The sequence below is a fragment of the Suncus etruscus genome, chromosome 17 (genome assembly GCF_024139225.1).
Source record: "Suncus etruscus isolate mSunEtr1 chromosome 17, mSunEtr1.pri.cur, whole genome shotgun sequence".
NCBI lineage: Eukaryota > Metazoa > Chordata > Mammalia > Eulipotyphla > Soricidae > Suncus > Suncus etruscus.
In genome coordinates this window covers 27,564,449-27,590,045 of record NC_064864.1, presented here as the reverse complement: position 1 = coordinate 27,590,045, position 25,597 = coordinate 27,564,449, and the positions used below count along the sequence as shown (strand labels likewise).

Below are 25,597 nucleotides of genomic sequence, written 5' to 3'. Positions count from 1 at the left end.
AAAACCAGGCAGTTTCAATTCCAGAACTTACCAGTCATGTATTAGGCAGATTCCTTTATCTAAGTTTTCTCATTTGCAAAAAACAACTTCAAAAACAACCTAGTTACTAAGACTGCTTAAGGCTTAAGCAAAAAACTCCATTCCAAGTACCAGTATAATGAGAACAATTATTACCCTATGGTAGTTCATCGATCTAGAATGTCTCATTGCCCTGAGAAACAGATCACCAAAGTTTTACTTTCATATATTTATAAAAATGGTTTTCTAGTAATATCAAACCAACAAAAGCTTCAATTAACAAAAATATTTACTTTATAAAAATTGTCTAAATTTACTAATTTTTTTTCAAAAGTACCTATAAAAATAATAAAAATGATTTAGCTACATTATTTAATTTTCTGTTTGCTTTCCTATTATGCTTCAGAAAAAAAACTGCAATTACTATCAATGGAAATTCCTCATTTAGAAATTTCAACTCAATGAAAGTATTCATTAGATGTTATAATGATCTGACCTTATAGTTAAACGATAAAAATCACTATTTTTTAAAGTCAGTAGCTTTAATAATTTTGAAAATAAGTCTATGGGGCTGGAGCAATAGCACAACAGGTAGGGCATTTGCCTTGCAAGTGGCCGACCCAGCTTAGATTCCTGTATCCCAAATGGTCTGAGGCTGCCAGAAGTAACCACTGAGCACACCAGATATAGCCCAAAAACACAATACTAAAAAAAGCCTACAATAAAAATAATAAAAGTAGGATCAAGGGGCCGGGCGGTGGCGCTGGAGGTAAGGTGCCTGCCTTGCCTGCGCTAGCCTAGGACGGACCGCGGTTCGATCCCCCGGCGTCCCATATGGTCCCCCAAGAAGCCAGGAGCAACTTCTGAGCGCATAGCCAGGAGTAACCCCTGAGCGTCACAGGGTGTGACCCAAAAACCAAAAAAAAAAAAAAAAAAAAAGTAGGATCAAAAATATATTTCAAGAGATTATTTATATTTGGTACCAAAGAAAATTGATAGGATGATTACAATAAATATATCAACAAAGGAAAAATAACCCATACAAATAAAACTACAGAAAAAATATTACATTTGGTTTCGTATAAGTAGTGATAGATACCTATATATCGTTTTTGGTTTTGTTTTATTTTTTGGTTTTTTTGGGCCACAGCTGGCAGTACTCAGGGTTCACTCCTGGTTCTAAACTCAGGAATCACTCCTGGAGGGTTCGGGGAGCCATATAGGATGTCAGAGATAAAATCTGGGTTGGGCACATGCAAGGTAAATGCCCTATACACTGTGCTATCACTCCGACCCCCTTATATTTATTTTTTTAATGCAAACTTTTTCTTTTTTTTTTAAATGCAAACTTTTTTTTTTTTTTTTGGTTTTTTGGCCACACCCTGTGACGCTCAGGGGTTACTCCTGGCTATGCGCTCAGAAGTTGCTCCTGGCTTCTTGGGGGACCATATGGGACGCCGGGGGATCGAACCGCGGTCCGTCCTAGGCTAGCGCAGGCAAGGCAGGCACCTTACCTCCAGCGCCACCGCCCGGCCCTAAATGCAAACTTTTAAAAGTTAAAGTTTGTAAGTAAAATATTGGTGTACCAGCCTGTTGGAGACAATATAATTCAAGAAAAGCCTCAGAAATAAATGTGTTGGTATTTCAAAAGTGAGAAAGCTGTGACCTTCTAACGTCCTTCTAAGAATCTAAAGCTAAAGAAAGCAATAATGAAGGTCTGCTATAATATTAACTACATTATTTACAAAACTGGAAGCGCCTTATCAGTAACCCAGGTTCTAGCTCAGGCATCCCATATGGTCCCTGAGAACTGCCAGGAATAGTACCTGAGCACACAGCCAGGAAAAAGACCTAAGCACCACCAGGTGTGTGCTCAAGCAAAAGAAACAAACAAAAGAAAATCAAGTAGCTAATTGTAATGTAAAACTAAATGTATAAAAACTATAGCAAAATGTTAACTATAAAAGTAATTAAAATTTACATTCATGCCTTATTATAGTACAAAAACATATAGAAATTAAATGAGAAGATGTTTGTTTTTATTTTTTTAATTATTGACTACTGAGTAAGCTTTTTTTTTTTTTTTTTTTTTTTTGGTTTTTGGGTCACACCCGGCAGTACTCAGGGGTTACTCCTGGCTCTATGCTCAGAAATCGCACCTGGCAGGCACGGGGGACCATACGGGATGCCGGATTCGAACCACCGTCTTTCTGCATGAAAGGCAAATGCCTTACCTCCATGCTATCTCTCCGGTCCCCTGAGTAAGCTTTTTAAAAGAACTATTGGAACTGAAGATCCAACACAGTAAGTATGTCTATATACTTTAGAAGCACATAACTCCCCAAAATCATATAATTATTCAACAAAACACCTTGGACCAGAGAACTCACTCAATAGGCTGGGATACAAGCTTCACATATAGGAAGGCTGAGTTTGATCCCAGACATTACATGGTAACAAGAATTGCCAGAAATGATCCAGGAAAAAAAAAAAAAAAAAAACAAGCAAGGCTAGCCTGAGCAATGCAAAGGCTTAAAAAAAAATCTATCATATCAGAGTTATTAGATACATTCGCCTCATAAACTACCAGCCAAATACATTTTTTTAGCCACACAATTAGCCAGCTGTAACCTTGTTATATGAAATCTCATCTTACCATCAAAACATAGAATGTAGCATTTCCATATGGTGAGCAGAAGGCACTTGTTATGGGGCATCTGGAGAGAGGGCTCTAAGCACTTAGGTTAACAACTAGCTAGTGAATGGAATAGTGAAGGTTAGGTTTCTTCCATACTCCCAAATGAATTCTCTTATTTCTTTGTCACTCAAGAGCTAAGCCCCTAAAACTGACAAGTAAACATTCAAGAAGGAAGAATGTGCACACAAATTTACTTTTTAACAAAAATTGACAGCTTCCTCATTTTATCTTAAAGCACCTTGGAGTAATGAAAATACATAAGTATAAGATCAGGAGAAGAGGGATACAGTTGACTAAAGTAACCTTAGTCACATTAAGTAAGCAAAGAGCCTTTGCTATATAATGGGTGCAATTTTTAAAGATGAATTAAATACTCTTCAATATTTAAAGTCCAATGTTCTATTAATTTAGCGGCTTCCCACTCCTTTATCAATATATACCCACGCCTCTCAAAACACCCTACTAGGATTGTAAAACAATCTAAGATTCAGAATAAGCAAAATTGAGGAGCAAAGGCACAATGCACAGATGGTTAAAAGATCTGATTTGTAAACAGCTCTGTCTCTTTCTACCTGTATTACTATGAGCATTATTTTACCTCAATATGAAGTCCTTTTATTTTGGTCATAACCAGGATTTCATTCCTAAGCAACAAAAATTCTGACTTCATTCTAACATATTTAAAAGTATCTGCTCCTCTCTCCTAAATTGTCTGATACTGAAGATGTAGTGAACTCATTTTGCCTATCAGTTGCATTTCTCAAAAATTCATTCAGTATATAGTTTTTCCAAAAAGATGTATCTTAAGAAAGTGTTTGTTGAAGTTACAATGTTTTCTAATCTTAAAAAGCTCTTCTAGAAACCCAAACACAATCATGTATGTAATTAAGGTGTTTAAATAAATTAAAAAAAAAAGAGTCTAACTATAAAGATTGATTTCTCAAATATATAAAGAGACATATTTTCAATAGTATATTTGATTACTTTTTGATATATCCAAAAAGTAAATTTTGTAAAGGGACAGTAGATATAAATGCATTTATATTTTCACTATACATATCTGCATAGTGAGAAGTTATTTTGGCATTTCTTAAATAATGTATTCTTTTGATCTATATCTAGTTAAAGATTTTTATCAGTATTCTCATTAGAATAAATAAAAAATAAGATGCTAGGTTGGATGTAAAAAAAAAAAAAAAGCTCTTCTAGTGAAGAGAACTACAGACAAATCATTAACTATATCCTCTAACAAACTCTAACTGCAGAATGTACAATGTGCTACTATTACGGAACTGGTCAAGGCAAGCCGACTAAAAAATACTTGGACAAGATTCAGAGGTGATATTTTGATTAGGTCTTGAAGGGCAGGTTGTTCACTAGGTAGAGACTTTTCAACAGAGAGAAGAGTATTAAACCACAAAGGAAGATGTCATCTTCAGAGAAATCTAAGCAGTCTTTGTATTGAGAAGTCGGGTATAAAGGTAGGAGATGAAATTAGAAATGTAGATATGTATCAGATATTATGAGAAGTCTCTGACTCATTAAACACAGATGATGGAGAATGACTGATGGACTTTCAAATGTGAAATCAAAGTCCCATTATTCCTGGGGCCTGAGACATAGACAGTGGATAAAGTGATTGCCTTGCTACTGATTGCTTATGATCTCCTGAGCACCCTCAGGTGTAATCCTTGAGTGCAGAGGCTAGAGTAAGCCCTGAGCACTTCTGAATATGGCCCCAAATCAAAGCAAAATGGAAAAAAAAATTAATTAAAAAATTTTAAACTGGGGGCTGGAGAGATAGTACAGCAGTCTGTACAGCTGTACAGACTTGCCTTGCACATGGGCCTGGCTGGTTTAGATCTCCAACATTCCATTTGGTCCCCCATACACTGCCAGGAGAGATTGCTGAGTACAGAGTCGGAATTAACCCCTGAGCACCGCAGGGTGTGGTCCAAAAAAACAGACAGACAAAAAATATATATACACACACATATACACACAATATAATAAAGTCCCATTCTTCCATCACATAGTCAAAGACTGAAGCAAGGCACTGAACTAAAAGAAAATACTTAGATGTAGAAAAGTAGAACGTTGTTGCTTTCGAACAGAAAGTTTTTGTTCGTAGAATGTCTTCCAGCAGTTTCTACTATGGTATAATACGGTACGATATGGTATACTATGATGATGCAAAACACCATATGAATTTACTGCCAGAATTTAAAAAAGTCTTTACCTAAAGAGTCTTTAAAGTCAACATTGGTGAGAGCAACCAAACAGAAAGAGTGACAAGCTATAATAAATTGAGAGGCCAACAGCAGCAATGCCTAAGAAGACTGACTTTCAGCAAAGACACCCAGGACATTTAAATTTTTTACCAATTATAGATAAGAGGTGCCTGCAGTCTATTTTTAACCCCCACAAAAATCCAAGAGAACATCCTAAATTTCTTTTCCTTAAGGAAGAGCTTAACCTGGCCTGAGGTAAATTTAGCTCAGCAACAGATATTCAATATTGCAAAGAAAAAGCCACAGAAACCCTGGTACCACCACACAGGTAACAACTCCCAGCAAGGACAAGAGCGAAAAAAGAAAGAAAGAGTGGTGGGAGATAAATAACTTTTTTAAGAGCCAGGGAAAAGCTCCACTGAAGTCACCAGTAAAGTCTTTTAGTCTCAAAGGTGAGGTTTTTTTGTTTGTTTGTTTTTCAAAAGCTTTCAAAAAAGAATTGCTTATATTAATACAGCAAAGTTGAGAGTCGGAGGAGAAACTCGGAGCAAGAAATAAGAAAAGCCAAGCCTCCTCCAACTCAGTTCTAAGGCATCTCACCTGCCAATCTGGGACCACCTAGGATGGTTGATCAAACCAACAGCAAAACCTAAGAATTAGCTGGGCAATTTGCAATTGCTGGCCTTCCAGCTCAAGCTTGGCCATAAGCATCGACCACGAAGGTGGGCATTGGCCTTTTCCTTTGACAAAGACCAAAATAAAGAGAAAGGAAAGAAAAATGGAAAACAAGTAGCTTGATAATGTGTGTGTGTGAGATGGAAAACAAATAGCTTTAGAATGTGTGTAGTGTGTGTGTGTAAATGGCAGGGAAAACAAATAGCTTTATAATGTATGGTGTGTGTGACGGAGAACAAGTAGCTTTATAATGTGTGGGGTGGGGTGGTGTGTGTGTGTGTTTGTGTGTGTGTGTGTGTGTGTGTAAAATTGCAGGAATAATGCATGCTTCAGCACCTAGAGAACCTAGATGTGTTGCACCTAGTGTGTGTGTGTGTGTGTGTGTGTGTGTGTGTGTGTGTGTGTGTGTCAAATTGCAGGAATCATGCATGCTTCAGCACCTAGAGAACCTAGATGTGTTGCACCTAGGATCCGGTCACCCAGGATGTGCCTTAGTCTTAGTTGGGGTGTGTCTTTGTTTTGACTCCTAATTGAAAAAAAAGCAAAAGACAAAGCATTAAAAAAAAAAAAAAAAAAAGACACAATTTGGGGGGGAGGCACCCTGGTACTTTCCCCATCAGCCTCTGCCCAGGGGGCAGAGAGCACACTGGGCATCGCGGCTTCTCCCCCAGACGAGTCCCAGCAGAGAGGGAACCCCACACGTCAGTCACCGCTGGCGGGGTGCTCAGGGCGTCCAGGCGGCCTCTGCCTGGCACGCGCGCCCCGGGAGTCAGCCCAGAAGACGGGGCCCCCACCCGGTCCCCGCACGTCCCGGACTCACGCGCTGCCCGCCCCGCCCCGCCCGCAGGCTCAGCCCGACCCCGGCTCTCACCAGGTCCGGGGACCCCCGCCTCACACACGGCCCCGAGGCGGCTGACAGGTCCCAAGGTGAGGCGACGGGCGGCGCGTCACACCACCGCCGCCGACCCCGCCGCCCGGGCCTCGGCTGCCAGCATCGTCCGCGGCCTGAGGGAGCGCCGGACTCCACAGCCACAGCGCCCCCTCCCGCCCTCTCGCCCTCCCCGGCGCCGGCCCCGACTCCACCCTCCGGGACCTCGCTCACCGCGCACGCGCGGCCCCGCCCCCCGCGCTCCGGCGCAGGCGCGCGAGCCTCGCCAGGCTAAGTCCCGCCTCCTCCGCCTGCTCGGGCCACATGTGGCCACGCCCCCCGCCTCCGAGCCAGCCTTTCCCTGCCTGGCCCGGATCCCCCACGTCGGGCCCCGCCCCTCCGCGCTGCCTGACCTTGTTGTCGTCTTCAGCCGCTTGACTCCACGTCTTGGCCCCGCCCTTCCAGTGACGTCACCGCGGCTGCTGTTGCTGCTCCAGCCTTTAGTCCTTTAGTTTTCACATTTGCTGCTGAAACAAATGGCTGTCAATTTTTATTTGTTTCTTTTTTAAAAAAAATATTTAAATATTTAATAAAATATATATTTATTTAATAATAAATTTATTTAATAAATACAATATTTTATTCTGTTGTGTTTATCTATTTTATTTGTTTGTTTATATGTCTATTATATTTGTATTATATTTTGATTAAATGATTATAGATAATATATTGATGCTTAATTTTTTGTTGATTAATGTATGATTTTTATTGGTTAATTGATTTATATATTAACTATTTGAATATTTTATATTTGTTATTGTTAATTTAATATCTATTTTTTTCTTTTTTATATATAAATCTTTATTTGAATACCATGATGACAAGCATGTTTGTAGTTGGGTCCTAAACAGAACATCCCCCCATTTCACCAGTGCAACCTTCCCACCACTAAGGGCCCCCTTCTCCCTTCTCCCCCATTCCCCTGCCTGTATTCCCGACAGGCATTCTACTTCTCTCATTCTTTAACATTGTCATGCTAGTTGTTAGTGCAGCTGTCCAATTTTTGAACGCCTGTCCTGACTCAGAAAGTTTTAAGTATAGTATGAAGTTTGGGGCTAATGTGATCTTCTCCCTCCTTTCGGTGATGTGGACATGTCCAAACATTTTTCTGATTACAAGCTCGAAACTGTTTTTTTCTTCCTTGCTTGCCCAAGGGCTATTGAGAACCACACACCCAGCTAGCTAAATCAAAACACCAGATTTTGCGGAGGACCTGGAAATGGAAGGAGAACTCATAAATGCTGAGATTTGGAGGCACTCCATGGCTCCAAATCTCGATTACTTTACTAGTAACCAAGTCCTTTCCTTTGGAGTTTCATCATCCACAACCATCTCCTCCTTTCTTCCTTCATCTTTAGATCTGTCTTGAGTGTCCTTGATCCGAAAGCATGCGTCTCTTAGCTTTTAAAATCCTGAGCTGTCCTTATTTGGCAGTAGACTAACTGAGCTCTTAAATTCTTGCAGGGCAAACTCACCAATAGGCTAACTTGCATATAATAAATACCAGTACAGATTTCTTGTAAAACATCCACTTTTTCTGTCTTCAAATCAATATTATAACAGGGAGAAGGGAAGGGAATTATCACCAAATTGAGATCAGCAGACATACCTAATTTGAAAAAGAAAATCCCATCTACTAATACACATTATATTGTTTTGTGGGTTTTTTGTTTGTTTGTTTGTTTGTTTGGGCAGACACAGCGGTAATGCTCAGGAATTACTCCTGGCATGCATTCAGAAATCACTCCTGGCTATGCTCCGGGACATATGAGATGCTGGAGACTGAACACAGGTTAAAGGCTTGCAAAGGCAAGTGCCCTACCCATTGTACTATCATTCTGACACATACTAATATATTTTTATAATTGGGAAATAAAGAGTAATTTAAATTTTTAAATCTCAAGGATCACATTTCTTGGATATTAAGTTGCATATTTAAAAATTTGTGAAATAGGGGGCCAGATAGAATAGAGGGAAGGTCATTTGCCTTAAAAGTGGACAACAGGATTTTGCTTCCTGGCATCTCATATGATCCCCTGACAACCGCCAGGAATAATTTGAGTGCAGAGCCAGGAGTAACCCATGAGCATCACTGTGTGTGACCCAACCACCCCACCCCCAAATAAAATGTAATTATTAGCAATGTTCTTTAGAGTTGATGCCACCAATTAAACTGAGAGTTGTACAAGGAATAACCTCCACCAGCTAGTAGTGTGTGTGTGTGTGTGTGTGTGTGTGTGTGTGTGTGTGTGTGTGTGTGTGTGTGTGTGCGCGCGTTTTGAGCCATGTCCATTGGTGCTCAAAGGTTACTCCTGGCTCTCAGCTGAAGAGGCACTGAGGACAATATGGTATGCCTAGGAACTAAACCCAGGTCCGCCACATACAACAGGGGTCTCAAACTCAATTTACCTGGGGGCCACAGGAGGCAAAGTCAGGGTGATCCTTGAGTGCAAAGTCAGTAGTAAGCCTTGAACATTGGGGGGTGTGACCCAAACAACTAAAACAAAACAAAACAAAACAAAACAAAACTAAAAAAGATTCCTCTAGGGCAGGGCCACAAAATGTTGTACGGAGGGCCGCAAACGGCCCGCGGGCCGTGAGTTTGAGACCCCTGACATACAAAGCAATCTCCCTACCAGCCTTACTATTGCTCTGGGCCCCAGCTTGTACTTGAATATTAAGGAAAATGCTATGCATTTATTCAACAGTCTCTTTATAAGGATCTGGGAAAGAAACATTTTTCACATTCTGAAACCAGAGGAACTTGATTCTCCAAAATGATAGCTTGTTATCTTGGTTTCTCTACAATTCAAAGTGTATCAGAACCTCCTGGAGGTGCTTAGTAAAACCCAGATTTTTGGATACCATCTCCTGAGTTTCTAATTCAGCAGCCTGAATGGTGCCCCAAAAATTTGATTTTCTAGTCAGTTTTCAGGGAAACTTTTCTAGGGAGCACACTTTAAGAACCACTTTACATAGAAACCTCCTTAACAATCCTTGCTGCAGTCATCCAAATCTGATAAGAGTGATATACTCTTACAGCATATCTCTGAGAGAAATTTCTCTGAGAGAGAATTATCTCAAAAACCCTTGAAAGGCAATTGAAAGACAAAGTACCCGCGGGTCCCCCTCCGGGGGTCGCATGAAGGCACAATCAGGGAAACCTTCAACACTGCATAGACATGAAAGCTAACAGTTGAGAAAGGGCGTTCCCCAATCTAAATAATGAGCTGGGAAAGTAGTATAGTACATGAAGAGTAACAGGTACATGGTAAAAAAAAAAAAATACTGTGATAGGTAAAGGGTAGAGAGATAAGAACTATGGACTGAGCACATACTTTCCATGAAGGAGGCCAAGATATGATCCCTGACACAGCATACATAGCTCTCTGAGCAGTGATCTGGGAGTATCCCCTTACCACTGTCAGTTGGGGTTCTGGGAGAGGGAGGTATGAGATGGACTCTGGAACATTGTGAAGGGAGGTTGACACTGGTGGTGGGATTGGTGCTAAAACATCTTATGTCTAAAACTCAACTATAAATAACTTTTTAAATCATGGTGCCTTACATAAAATTTTGTTTAAAAATGTAAAGTCTTGGCAAGAATATGGGTAAAAGCAACCCCTGTGATTGCTGATGGGACTGTAAATTGTTATAGCTATTATGATACTGTATAGAGGCTTCAAAATAAATTAAATTTACAACTACCATATGGTTCAACAATCCTACAACTGAGTATATATTCAAACAAAATTATACCATTAACTCAAAGCAATATCTGAACCTTCATTTTGATTGTGACATTATATATTTGATTGTAACAATACACAAGACATGGAACAAAAACTATTTTTAATTAATAAACAGATAAATAAGCTGTGGTATATATATAAAATGGAATATTTTACCATCAAAAATAAAATGTCCTTAGTTTAGGGAAATATGCACTGGTGAAGAATTGGTATGATATGGTATGATTAAAATTCAATTATGAATAGCTCTGTAACTATCCCATAGTGATTCAATTTAGAAAATTATTTAAAAATATAAAATGTGTTCAGGCCGGGAAGGTGGCGCTAGAGGTAAGGTGTCTGCCTTGCAAGCGCTAGCCAAGGAATGATCGCGACCGCGGTTCAATCCCCCGGCGTCCCATATGGTCCCCCCAAGCCAGGGGCGATTTCTGAGCGCATAGCCAGGAGTAACCCCTGAGCAGCAAACGGGTGTGGCCCAAAAAAAAACAAAAACAAAAACAAAAACAAAATATATATATATATATATATAAAATGTGCTATTGGTAACAATATAGATGGATACTAGAGATAGTAATAAGTCTGATGGACAATGAAAAATATGATATGGTATGATTAATATATGGAATTTAAAAGGAAAACTCACAGAAACAGAAAGTTAAATAGTGGTTGCCAGAGCCAAGGGGTGGAAAAATGGGGAGATACTGGTTGATTAAAGAGCACAAACATCTAATTATGAGATAAACAATTTCTGGGGGATCTATGTAAAGCATGATAACAATAGTTAATAATAATGTTGAGTATAATTGAAAGTTGCTATGAGAAGTAGGCCTTCAATTATCTTTCCATAGCAACAAAACAGCAATTATACAAAGCGTAGGATAAATTAGCTAACCTTACTGTAGTCATTGTACAATACATGTCTATCAAGTCATCACCTTGTTCATCTTACACAATATTTTATACCTATTATACCTAATAAAGCTGGTGGGAAAAATAAAATTCTAAATGTCAAAATTATGCAATGAGTCTCAACAGACTAAATTATAATTTTTCTGTATATGGAATGAACACAGTTTTCTCTCTTTTCATATGAATGACCTATCGTAATACCATTATTAGAAAGTTTAGCCTTTTGCAATAAATAGTGCTGAAACAACTTTGTATCCACCTGGAATAAAAAATCAACTTTGACAACTAGACAAAAATGAAATTTATAAGTTAATATGACAAATCTAGTTTTAGACAAAACCATAAAAAATTAGACTCATAATCTTGGGATAGACAAATATTTATTAAGCAGAACCCAGAAATAAAAGAATGTATTAGCAAACTGGACATCAGCAAAATTAAAAACTTCTACTCATCAAAAAATAATAAAGTAAAAGGGAAAACTAGAGTCAACATTCATAAGAAGATTGTGAATCTGAAAGCTAACTTGTATTAATACTTAAAGAACTCATTCAAATCAATAATAAAAAGACAATCAAAATTATAAGTATACACCATTCTTGAATATTCTTGAATATCTAAGGAGCAAGTAACTGAGTACATAATATTATTAGTTTCAAGGGAAATACAAATTAAAACACAGGGGCATGAGAATGAATAGGGCACTTGCTTTGCATGGCTCAAAAAACAACACACACACACACACACACACACACACACACACACACACATACAACTACTAGCTGGTGGAGGATTTCCTTGTATAACTCTCAGTTTAGTTAGTGGCATCAACTCTAAAGCATATTGCTAATAATTACATTTTATTTGGGATGGGATGGTTGGGTCACATAACAGTGATACTCATGGGTTATTCCTGGCTCTGCACTATTCCTGGCGATTGTCAGGGAACCATATGAGATGCGAGGGAGCAAAATCCTATTGGCCACTTTTGAGGCAAATGTCCTTCCTGCCATTCTATCTATCTGGCCCCTTATTTCACAAATTTTTTAAATATGCAACTTATTGTCCAAGAATTTCAATCCTTGATATTTTAAAATTTTAAATTACTCTTTATTTTCCAACTATAAAAATATATTAGTATGTGTCAGAATGATAGTACAATGGGTAGGGCACTTGCCTTTGCAAACCTTCAACTTGGGTTTGGGCTCCAGCATCCCATAAGTCCCTGAGCATAGTCGGGAGTGATTCCTGAATGCAGTGTTTTGAGTAATCCCTGAGCATTACCACTGTGCCTGCCTGCCCAAACAAACAAACAAACAAACCTACAAAACAAAGAAAGAATGTAAAATGACTGGAAATCTTATACAGATGGTAGAACCATCTGATGTGCATTCTTATACTTTCTCATACACTTAAACATAGCCAGTTATATGATGACTTCCTTTTAGGTATTTATGTAAGAGAAATAAACACATGTTCACAAAAGTAACTTCATTAAAAGTTTACATAAATTCTAAAAATTGGAAGTAATCACACATGGATGAACCTGTGAGTGGATAGAAATGGAATATTAGGTTAGTATGAAAAAGAAACAATCTGGTAATAAATCTGGTATAAAATAAATAAATAAAATAAAATCTGGTATAAAAGAGATGAGGCACATGTCAGGAAAACTTAAGTGATGAAATTTTCTTATACATTGAAGGACATGGAAACTATTATGCAGAGTAATAAGTTAGAGGAAGAGAGATAAACACATTATCTTACTCATTTCTGGAAGTTAAGAAAAATAAAAGACAGTATTGTATTAATACCAAGAGATGATAGAGATGAGGGCTGAAGAAACAACCCATGATATAAGGTTTACCACAAAGAGGGTTGAGTGCAGTTAGAAAAATAACTACACTAACAATTATCATGGCAATGGTCGTGAGTGAGAGAAATAGAACGCCTGTCTTGAATACAGGCAGGGGAAAGGGGGAGGAGAAAGATGGGGGGCATTGGTGGTGGGAATATTGCACTGCTGTTCTTTTTATGATTGGAACTCAACTACAAACATGTTTGTAATCATAGTACTTAGAGATATTATTATTATCAAATAAAATAATTACTGATAAAAAAGAGATGAGGCACAATATTGAGTACATACCACATGATTTCATTTATATGAAATTTTAGAACTAGAAAAAGTAAATAGAAATAAGATAATATTTGAGTTGTTGTCTTGGAATTAGAAGATGGGGATAACAAGGACTAGGAAGTAGCAGGAGAAACTTTCCAGGATCCTGGGTATACATAATTTAGTTGGCAATGTGGATTCATTGGTGTGTACAATTGTCAAAACTCAATTCATTATGTTAAAAATTGCTGTGCATTGCTAAATGATAATTATACCTCAAGTTAAAAAAAGAACTTTTTTTTTTTTGGTTTTTGGGCCACACCCGCGGTGCTCAGGGGTTACTCCTGGCTGTCTGCTCAGAAATAGCTCCTGGCAGGCACGGCGGACCATATGGGACACCGGGATTTGAACCAACCACCTTTGGTCCTGGATCGGCTGCTTGCAAGGCAAACACCGCTGTGCTATCTTTCCGGGCCCAAAAAAGAACATTTTAAAGTCACTCATTCCCTAAATGGTTTGAGATGCTGCTACAGTTATATATTACCAATTCATATGCAGTATAATCTATTTTTGGACTTCTCAATTTTGTTCTAATGACCTTTGTATATATTTTTGTTTCATCACCAGAATTAAAAAAAAAAAAGCTGTATAATATAATCTAACTGGCTAAAATTAGTTCTCAGCCTCTTTATTGCTCTTCTTTAGTAGGAGAGGGTTTCTGACTATTTTTCCTTCTATGTATTTCAAAAAAATTTATGATTAACATATTTTTCAGAAAAAAAGATAGTATTATGGGAGTTTCTTTAGTCTTACAAATTAGAGGAAGACTAATATTTCTAGAAAGTTGAATTTCTGCCCAATAATTCTACGTCTTCTCATTTTTCCAAATAAAATTGTATGATTTTAGCATTGTTTTACTTTTTTACCTTTGGAGATTATTTGTTATAGTTAATACCTTGAATATTTGGTGTTACAATAATGCCTAAAAATGTATTTTCCATTATGTGTTTTGTTTCTTGGTTTATACAGTGATTTTTTAAAAATTTTATACAGTACTCTGGCATAATGTGACAAAAATCCTTCATACAAAGCTTCTCAAAAAAGGAATTATGTTAGTTATGCAAAAGTAATTAAGTTACTAAATTAGGAGGGATCAGCAGTGATTCAATGATCATTTTGCTGTTGGTAAGAGGAAATGCCTTCATTCTTTCTTGATGAGTCATGGTTCTTGAGGATGAGCAGAAGGCTGCTTGCTAAAGGAGCAAAGAAACCAAGGAGGTTTCATTTTATGCTCTGTAATAAAAAACAAAATTCCCAGAGTCCATATCACTCTTTAAATAAATGCAATAGGTACAAATGGAAAGCTAGCTTTAAGTATGCTTTAGTGAAAAATAAATTTCTCTGTGCTGATGGAGCACATGGCTCCCCAGCCTAATTTAATTGTTTGGCTCTGAATCTTGGCTCTGCTGCTTGCCAGTTACATTTTGTGAGATTTTGAAAAAGTTACTTTCCCTGTCTCTTGGTAAAAATTGGAATGGAGAGAGACCGTTTGAGAATTAAAATGAGTAAAATATGTAAGATTTTTTAAAAAATGTCAGACAGGATGGAAGCTAGGCATTTAGAAATTGCTCAATAACTAAACATTACTATAACATGATTCAGTATGTATTTTTAAAAAATGAAAGTTATAATTGGCCATGCATTTATTTGCACTATAATGTATATATACAGAACTCTTAGTTTTCTAGGACTGCTATAACAAATTAGCACAGACTAAGTGAATTAATCAAGCAAAATGTATTTTCTCAGCCTGGAAACCAGAAGTACAAGGTCAAAAGTTTGGTTTCTACTAAGGCCTTTCTTCTTAGTCTTCCCTCAGCCTCTCGATAGTTCCATCCTCTTGCTGTCCTATTATTATCTTCCCTTTGAATGTGTCTGGATTCTAGTCTACCCTTTTTTCAAGGACACTAATCATGAAGAATTAGGGATGACCCTCATGACCTCATTTAACTAGTTACCTCTTGGAAGACTCTTATCTCCAACTGCTATTACATCCTTAGTTACTGAGGACAAAGAATACAGTGATTTGGTCCAGCATTAACAGAGAAATTTGAATTCCTTTATTTATATATAAGCCATCTAAATTCCCGCCTCACCCCATCCCAGAGTTTTTACCTACTGTTTGTTTGAGAAAAAGTTATGGAACTATGAATCTGCTTAAAACATGGATAAAGCTGAACCTTGAAAAAAATACTTTTTAAGAGTCATTGCTGGGTTAAAAGACTCAATGACTGCCTCTAGTTCCTGTTTCTTTCTATAAAAAGTTATCTACATATACATATTAATGTGTATGGGTGAGCATGAAAGGAATGAAGGATATAGCTAATAAGATCTTTTTTGTTGTGGGGAAAGAAAAAGTTCCCAAGTAAAATGTCACTTGTCTTCTCTGACCATTGACATAATGTCTACTCTTTGTCTACTTCTCTAGGCAAAAAGACTCCAGTAAAAGTGACAGAAAATATAGTTATATCATTTGTTCAGTATTAGTAGCTCTACTGGGATGCCTTGAGTTCACTTCAGCTTCTGCAAACAAAATAGACCTTGTAAAGTTTGTCTGGGAAGTGGCTAATAACAGACCAAGGAGGATAGGAATGATGTGTGACCTGAAATGTCAGGTTCACGAAGAACACTATAGAGAGGATTTTCAATAAAGATGGCAGGTAGTTCAAATTAGAATGCAGGGTACAAAACATCTATGAGTTACTTTCTAAGCAGATAGCGACTTCAGTCTGGTATAGTGTATAAGAGGCTTGGAGCAGCTTCTCTAAACAATATGGACACCCTAAGAGAGTTGGCAGTCAGTAACTCAGCACTTCCAAGTGGCCCATCTGGTTCAGAGCTGAACAGAGTACAGAGGGCCAGGCACCAAAAAGCTAGAGAGAAGCTTCTTCAGAAACTTTGCCAATTGACCTGAAAACTGGGAAACTGAGCCTGTGCTCCACCTGCCAAAGGTGGTATCTTTGAATAAGAAACCATCTCCTTAGTGGCCCCTAGACTACTTTGGAAGTCATCTGCACCCTAATAGGAAACCATGTCCTTAATGACCCATAGCCTACTTTCCTCACACTTTCCTTTGTCAAATCTGTTTCAAATTTTCCTAATGTTTGAGAGAATCACAGAGAAGTTTTTCACCCCAATTTTACTGACCAATGATCAATTCTTCCAGTAGGGTTAAAAAGAAAATATATGTTCCTTATGACAGACCAAGATGCCTGTTTGATGCCAGTCTGAACTGGAATTTCTATGAAACTCTGGTGTAGAGAATGTCACTGGATAACTGGGACATATTAGACTCCAACCCCCTTCAGAACAATTCTAATCACCTTAGTATTCTACCTGTTGCATATACATCCTCTGCATCCTCCTCTCGGGAGCACTTCACTCCCTGATAAGTCCTGCAGTAGTACTATGCTAAAGGATTAATTGTGCATGTTGTAAAGACAGAGATTAAGAGTGGCTGATAGATATTAAATCAACATTAGGAATTAACCATGGCCATTACTAGCAGCAGCAACATTAAAGTGAGCATTGAAATATGTTTCCTGAGGGTTTTAACTGAGGCAAGTTTATTAATTAGGATTAGGAAGAGCTTTTTAAAAATCAACACAATTTATCCTTGTAGAAATTAGACCAAAACTGATTTCAAATTTATAGAAAAGTCAGGAGGTAGAGAGCACAGGATTTATATGGGAGGGAATTCAATTACGGTGACTTATCTACAGAGGGAGTGGCCTCATTCTTAAGGTCTATGTCAGCATCTGCTTCTGGGTAGCATAAGTTTTCCTTGGCATTATCCTAAACAGAAGGCACTTAGGCAGCAAAGCCAAAAGCCTCTGATTGACTTGCCTGATGCATGACATCTCAGGAGGAAAGGAACAGGAACTGAAATCAAGCAGAGAAAATGAGCAAAGTTTTCCATCCTGCCCATTAAGTTACGCTCCAGTGGAAATATACAAGCAGCAGCCAACTGTATGTCTCAGAGTATATATATAAAGGGAAGGTTAGAGAAGGAAAAAAAATCACAAGCTAAACTCAGAATAGGACCCATGCTTTTTGATACAAGGGTTGTTTTTGTTTGGTTGGTTAAGTTTCGGAGGTTTTCTTTTGTTTTTATTGGTGCTTAGAATATAACCTGCAATATAGTGAGTATTCCAAATGGATAACATTTCAGAGAGTAATATTATAATAACCTTCATGATCAAGGGGGAAGTCAATTGAGATATTCTTCAGGTCTGAGTCCTGAGAAAGATGCTGACAGTTTCTTATAGAAAGTGACTTCTTGTTTATCTTACAACAGAAATGAGCAGCTAACACAGGAAGGATTTCTGATTTGATATTGCTGAGCCTTGCCCTTCCCTTGGTAAATGCCATTGTCTGCTATGACTGGAGAGGTTTTGTGACTCTGGGCTCCTTGCCAGGCGTCAGCATGTCATTGCTGAAGGTCCAAAGACTCCTTTCCAGAAAGAGCCACTTCCCTTTTCAGCTAAGTTATACTGTGAGAAGAGTAAATGCGCTGTGGCCAGAACTGCTTAATTCCCCTCGTATCACGGGAAGAAAAGGCAGGGAAAGCTGCAGAGATGGCATCAAGCCCAAGGGCAGGATGTATAGGAAGGGGTACCTCTAACTGTAAGCTGTAGAGTGGGGTAGCAGAGGAAAATTTGAAGGGGTCCCCAGAAATCCCAAAACATCTTTCAAAAGCCAAAGGAATGTAGTAGCATTAACATAGATAAGTATTTTCTTTTTTTATTTTTATTTACTTATTTACTTATTTATTTATTTACTTATTTTGGGGCTTTGGTTCACACCCAGCGGTGCTCAGGGGTTACTTCTGGTTCAGAATTCACTCCTGGCAGGATTGGGAAACCATATGGGATGCCGGGATTCGATCCAGGGTCCTTCCTGTATTGGCCACATGCTATCGCTCCAGCCCCGATAAGTATTTTCTGCGCACTGAAAAGAAGCTCTTGGGAGCTCCATGTTTCCTAATCATGTTACAAAAGGAGAAAAAAATAGGGTTGCAGTTTGTAGAATATGCTATAATTTAAATTGGAAAAAATAAGTGTTTGCACATCCACAAATATTCATACATTCAAAGATCCACTCCAAGAAAATATTAAAGACATTGCTAACAGTGGCTGATTTTGTAAAAGAAAATTTTATTACTACAAATAGAGTAAAAGACAATTTTATTTTCGCCATATAACCTGCATGACTTTTCAAGATACACAATGTTGGGGCCGGGCGGTGGCGCTAGAGGTAAGGTGCCTGCTTTGCCTGCGCTAGCCTTGGATGGACCACAGTTCGATCCCCTGGTGTCCCATATGGTCCTCCAAGCCAGGAGCGACTTCTGAGCGCATAGCATAGTAACCCCTGAGCTCACGGGTGTGGCCCAAAAACAAAACAAAACAAAAAGATACACAATGTTAATAAAAATATTTATTAAAATAGAAGAAAAATGAGGGGGCCGGGGGTGCAAGCGGTAGGGCATTTGCCTTGCATGCGCTAACCTAGGAGGGACCATGGTTGGATTCCCCGGTGTCCCATATGGTCCCCCAAGCCAGGAGCAATTCTTTTCTTTTTTTTTCTTTTTTGGTGGAGTGGTGGTGGTGGTGGGTGGGCCAGGAGCAATTTTTGAGCACATAGCCAGAAGTAACCCCTGAGTGTCACCAGGTGTGGCAGGAAAAAATAAAGGAAGAAGAAGAGGAGGAGGAGGAGGAGGAGGAGGAAAGAAGAAGAATGAAGAAGAATGAAGGGGCCCGGAGAGATAGCACAGCGGCGTTTGCCTTGCAAGCAGCCTATCCAGGACCAAAGGTGGTTGGTTCGAATCCCGGTGTCCCATATGGTCCCCCGTGCCTGCCAGGAGCTATTTCTGAGCAGACAGCCAGGAGTAACCCCTGAGCACCGCCGAGTGTGACCCAAAACCAAAAAAAAAAAAAAAAAAAAAGAAGAAGAAGAATGAAGAAGAAGAAGAAGAAGAAGGAGGAGGAGGAGGAGGAGGAGGAGGAGGAGGAGGAAGAAGAAGAAGAGGAGGAGGAGGAGGAAGAAGAAGAGGAGGAGGAGGAGAAGAAGGAAAACCAGCATCATCAGTTAAAGCAAGAAGGATTGAGGGGGCCTGGTAGCATAGCAGTAAGGTGTTTGCCTTGAACACAGCTAACTCTGGATAGATTAGAGTTCAATTTCTGGCATCCCACATGTACCCCCGAGCATGCCAGAAGCGATTTCTGAGCGAAGAGCCAGGAGTAACTAAACCCTTGAGCGCCGCCGGGTGTGTCCCAAAAGACCAAAACCAAACAAAACCAAACAAAAAAGGCTTGAGGGAGGAAACAGAAGACAGAATTATGGGGATCTGGTGCAATAGTACAGGAGATAGGGTACTTGCCTTACATGAGATTGCCAGGTTTAATCTCTGGCATCCCAGATGGTCTCCTGCATACTTCCAAGAGTGATATCTGATCATAGAAGTAAGGAGTAAGCCCGGAACACTGCTGGGTGTGATTCAAAAAGAAAACAAAATAAAAAAATAAGTGCGTGCCAAGTGTATAAGACACAGAAAAGTCAGGAATCAAGATTACAATATAAGGTAATAGCAAAACAGCTGGTAATAGAAACAAAGAACATCTGGATGAGTAAGTATCAATCTGGGGACAGAATAAAAAATAAAAAAAAAGTGTAGAAGCAGGCTCATGTCATTCATCTTTGAATAATAGTAATTTACTTGAGAAAACTTTTATAAATCAACTTTGTAAGATATATGGGGTCATGATATTGTGAAGTTAATGAGATGAAAATAAGAGACTTAAGTCTCTCAGCTGGGTCTTTCCCAAACACATCAAGATACTATTAATATGTGGTGTACTAACTGGCAGATGTCTGCCCAGCTTAAAATATTCACAACAGAAATTCTGATATCTGATGCAAACTTCAGGTCAGAAGTATTAATCTCAGAGATCTTAGTGGGTTAGCACCTAAGAATATGTGCTGAATGAACTGGGAAAGTCTCAGCTGGAGAGAATATTCTCTTAATCTCACTGCCAGTCTCATATCATTTAGCCTTTCCCTCCCCATGATGAAAATAAGAATTCTAACCTGAAAAAGGGAGCTGAGAACAGGAAGAAACAAAGTACTAGTTATCACAGATCTAAATGTTCTTTATGTCCAAATACATATCATTAATGGGGAAAACTAGGGCAGAGTTCTAGTCTCCATGAAATGAAAAACAGTAAGAATGCTATGAGTTGAACTAAGGAGAAATATTTAACCTATATAAAAAGATTAGCATAAAATATCAAATGACTTATTACATGAGCAGAAAGCTGCAAGAGGCAATGCTCATGTGAATGGATGACACAAGCAGTGGTGTCTACAGTAAGAGAAGCAATATGGGGGCCTGGAGAGATAGCACAGCGGTGTTTGCCTTGCAAGCAGCCGATCCAGGATCAAAGGTGGTTGGTTCGAATCCTGGTGTCCCAATCCCGGTGTCCCATATGGTCCCCCGTGCCTGCCAGGAGCTATTTCTGAGCAGACAGCCAGGAGTAACCCTTGAGTACTGCTGAGTGTGGCCCAAAAACCAAAAAAAAAAAAAAAGAGAAGCAATATGGCATGACTCCAATTATGTAAAATTAGGTATTTACATGTGCATGTAAAATATATTATTGGTTTAAGATGATACAAAAAAATAAACGTTCCATTCTAGATGTTAGAAAAACAAGAAAATGCATTTAAAAGATGAAGACCTTCATAAAAGTAGCACAATTATTGAATCAGAAAATAGGAAAAGAGGAGAATTAATCAAGAAAACCAAACAAAGAAGCAAAAACAAATCAACCAATGTCTGATAAATTTAATAGAGAAAAGGCTAAACACAATTACTACCTGGATCAGGGACATTATTTTGAAAACATTCAATGACGTACTTTTTAATATTCTCGAAATCATGGTCCCCTGATGCCAGCTTGCCATTATGACCTCAGGGAAGGCAGCCAAGTATCTGCCATGAAAAGAAGGAAGCATTAAAAATAGAGAAGCAGTTTAAAGACAAGAGTGGAAATAAAAGAAAGTCTTTGAAGTCCTGGAAAGAAAGAAAGTAGAGAAGAGAAAAAATGATATCAGATGCCAGTGTCCTTGTATTTACAGCTTTCACATAACATGGAGTTCTGATGTTAACATGAGGGATATCTACAGGGTAAAAATTATTCCTCGGATTAAAAATGTATGCCTGTTTGGAAGAATGTCTGTCAAAGAGGGCTGTCACTTCATTGCAGTAGAGAGGAGGGAGATTAATACACACACACACACACACACACACACACACACACACACACACACACACACACCTCTCTTCTGTTTCTCCTGTGCAACACAAGGAATCCAGAATTTTTTGTTTGTTTGTTTTTGGGCCACACCCATAAACGCTCAGGGGTTACTCCTGGCTATGTGCTCAGAAATTGCTCCTGGCTTGGGGGACCATATGGTACACAGGGGATCGAACCGAGGTATGTCCTGAGTCAGCTGCATGCAAGGCAAACGACCCTACCACTGAGCTATTGCTCCGGCCCTGGGATCCAGAATTTTAGTACCAAGTAACAGGTAGTAGGCAGTGGAACTGAGACCAAGTGAACTAGCCACAAGGACCAACCTCCAAGAGAGTGAAGTAACCTTAAAGCAAAAACTTTGGTATATAGATTCTGTAGAATCTCCCCCAACATACAGCCTTTGAACCTGTATTGCTGGAAGCTTGTTGAATTGTTGCAAATTCTGAGCTCCACTCCAGCCTACTGCGAGATGCTATTTAACAAATGCTAGGTGATTTTAATACACATATAAACAGTAGCAGAAATAAGAAATCCCGTCTTGAGACTGAACTGGAGCCAGTCCATTTGGAAACATCTGACCCATGATGCGATGGGAGTAGAAGTCTGTGCATGAACAGGCTCTCCAGAGTGGCAGAACAGAGACGACTGTCTAATCCCCAGCACCAAAAGAACATATTGCAATGTGTGGCCGTGGGATGTCCATTAGTGAAAAAACAAAAATACAGAGGTGTGGTGAATTGTGAACACCTACCTATCTAACCTGTCCTATTGAAGAACAGCTTCTTCCCACCTACAAGAGAGTGCAGATGCTCTGTTCTCAGGATTTATATTTCTCAAGAAGAAATCTTGTGGTAAGCCCTGAGCATCAGGAACTCTTTGTTGGCCACAATGTGTTAAATGGTTAGTTGCTACTAGAGGGTTTGACTGGGTGTCATTTGGAGGTCCCTTTCCTCTATTACTCCCCTGAATTCCTCAGAACCCTGCCCCATTTATTGCACAAATCACATAAGCAGATACACTTTCTTTTTTGTTTTCTTTTAAGTTTTTTGAGTCATACACAGATGTGCTTTTTGGCTTATTCCTGGATTTAAACTCAGGGCTTACTCCTAGTTGTGCTCAGGAGAACATATAGGATATTGGGGATCAAACTCAGTTTGGCCAAGTACAAGACAAGTACCTTCTCCACTGTACTATCACTCTGAGCCCTCTTTTACCAAATTTTTAAGACAATAAAATTCCAAAGGTTAGGGTCAGAGATATAGTAGGGCCTTTGCCTTGCATGCTGCTGACCTGAAAAAAGACGGATTCAATTTCTGGCATCCCATATGGTCCCCCAAGCTGCCAGGGGGTATTTCTGAGTGCAGAGCCAGGAGTAACCCCTGACCACTGCTGGGTGTGGCCCAAAAATCAATCAATCAATCAATCAATAAAGTTTTAAAAAAAATTCCAAAGGTCATAGATTAATAGTTTTCACAAAAGTTTACACAAACATAGCTAAGGGTATAATGTGAAGAGTAATCAATCTGAAGTAGTACCTTGCACTGCCTGATATCACAGCCCAGTCCCCATAGATAACCATTTCTAATAAGGATTTATTCATTTTAGACATTCTCTTTTACTTTCTACAGATCATAATTTAAGGTGATCTCTTGCATCACCATCCTCTCTTTTCATTTTCCCAGTATAGCTCAATTACTATTTTTGGTTGAATCAATAAGCAGAGACTATTAAATTATGTTGACAATGTTCTTTGTAGAGTTAAGGTTGTGCAAGGACCACATTTCCTTTCTTGTGTACCTTGTGTCTTTCTTTTCCATAGTCCTAACATTTTTTCTTCTTTCCCATTATACAAAACAAAAAATCAGGCAGGATCCCATGCTATTAAGTATGAAGCTATTCCTCTTTTTTTTTTTTTCAGGAAAAATAATCTTTTGGACTTGAGACTTTGATGTTATTTGATTTGGAATAAAGGATAAGATTTGTTAGAAGTAGTAATTAGAAATTTTTCCTAAAATTCTAATACCAGGAGAGGAGACATTTACCCAAGAGACCCTCTGGGGCATGACCCAAATCCTAATTCAGTTCTGGGCCTGCTGTTTAAACTTGTCTCATGGGGTGATGCCTCATTCTTTAAATCTCCACCTACTTTAAAATAGCATAGTCTCCATTTGAGCAATATTTTTCTCTTCCACACCCATCCCTTTTCCCAGCTCTATCCCAAAATTTGAATCTTTCATCCCAACAGAACGCCCTGGATATGGGAACGATGACAGGGAACCTGTACCAAATAGCCTAGTCCCCTAACCTTTTGGGGCCAAAAGTGGTCAGAGGCTCAGATGCCCTGCAGGGACGCAGGTGAATGATGCTATGTTGTTCTGCTCTCTTGCCAAACCTGCACTAGTGTGGCCTCGAGCTCTTTCACTTCCTCTAGTTATGATCCTGCTAGAGTTCAACATCAACAACCACAACCTCCATGGATAAACACTAATCTTTATTGTCCAGGACAGTCCCCAAACCCACAACGAGGAAGGAGTTCTTCCCTGAGCAGCTTTGTTAAGAGTAACACACTACCCTTTTCAGAGTCAGTATGCTGCATTGTTTTGTTGTGTATGGTTTGATTCACTTCCTGCCTCTCCTTGGTGCTAGCTTGAAAAATAAAGGCACCACATCCTGCTTCAGAAGAGGCTCCCTTGGTTACCCAGAGAAGAGCCTGGAAATGGCTTTTCTAACAATGCCTCCATCTCATCCTCTGCCAAGAGCCTTTGTTTCTCCAAGTCCTAATGAAGGAGAGGAAGATTGTGGCCAATTCTCATTATAAGAATGTGTAATTTCTTTCCAATTTTATACCTATATAGGGAGAAAATAGAATGGTATGTATTGTATTTTTATTGGGGGGGGCACACCCAGAGATGCTCCAGGGTTACTCCTGGCTTTGTACTGAGGAATTACTCCTGGAGGCACTTAATAGGAAGAAAAGGAAATAATAAAAAGAAAGAGCAATTTCCTCTGGGTTTGGAGATAAAACTGATATTTTTTGACATAGTTCTTTATTGTCCTATGTTAAAATATCTCTATTGTGAGATGCTACTTAACAAATATTTTACAACTTTAATATACATATAAAAGATAGCAGGGATAAGAAAACTCATCTTGAGACTGAAATGGAGCCAACCCTTTTGAACACATCTGACCTAAGGAACAATGAAAGTAGAAATCTGTGTATGAACAGGATGGCAGAACAGAGATGACTGTCTAATCCCCAGCACCTAGGGTAGTGAGTAACAGGTACTAAAATATGTTTCAAAAATACACCAGTGAAGTCAGATCATTAGTAAAGCAGGTAAACTGCTTGCCTGTGCATGGTCAGCCAGGGTTCTATCTTGGGCAGTTCATATGGCCTCAAGCATCAACAGAAATGACCCCTGAACGCAGAGCCAGGAATAAGCCCTGAGCACTACTGGGTATGGTTCAAAAACAAAACAAACAAAATACATCAGTAAATAAATGGGAGGCTCTGAATTCCCAAGGTGGAGACCAACTCAGTCAGGAAATTATTTGTCAGGAGGTTACCTGTGGGTGAATAGGAGGAGTTCAAATACCTGAAGTAGAGGTTGATCCAATCAGGATATTGTCAGGAGGAGGCCAGCCCCTGCCTGTGTCTCAGTTTTGTCTCTGAGCCAACCTCTGGAATCCAAGTATCCCCTGGTCCCTAACAAACAGTGTAAGAAAGCAGAGGGAGCTTGTTTCTTGTAGAAACAGACGCCCTACTTTATAACTGTGTACGAGGATGCATCACAAATGTTAGGGAAAGTTTGTCTCCCAGACCCCTTACCTTTCAAGTGCACCCCAAATCCTAGGTGAACAGACTTTTCTGTGAAGTCAAAGTAAGGCCCAA

The 25,597-nt window shown here is 39.1% G+C and overlaps 1 protein-coding gene across 3 annotated transcripts in view; it reads right to left on the bottom strand.

Annotated features, from left to right (window-relative positions):
- CCSER2 (coiled-coil serine rich protein 2) overlaps positions 1–6,661 on the bottom strand; it is a 124,402-nt gene extending 117,741 nt beyond the window's left edge. For all 3 annotated transcript variants that reach the window (XM_049790645.1, XM_049790646.1, XM_049790647.1), the window contains exon 1: positions 6,494–6,661. The gene's annotated coding sequence lies outside the window, so the exon portion shown is untranslated. The remainder of the gene's footprint in view (positions 1–6,493) is intronic.
- Between the last annotated feature and the right edge of the window lie 18,936 nt (positions 6,662–25,597).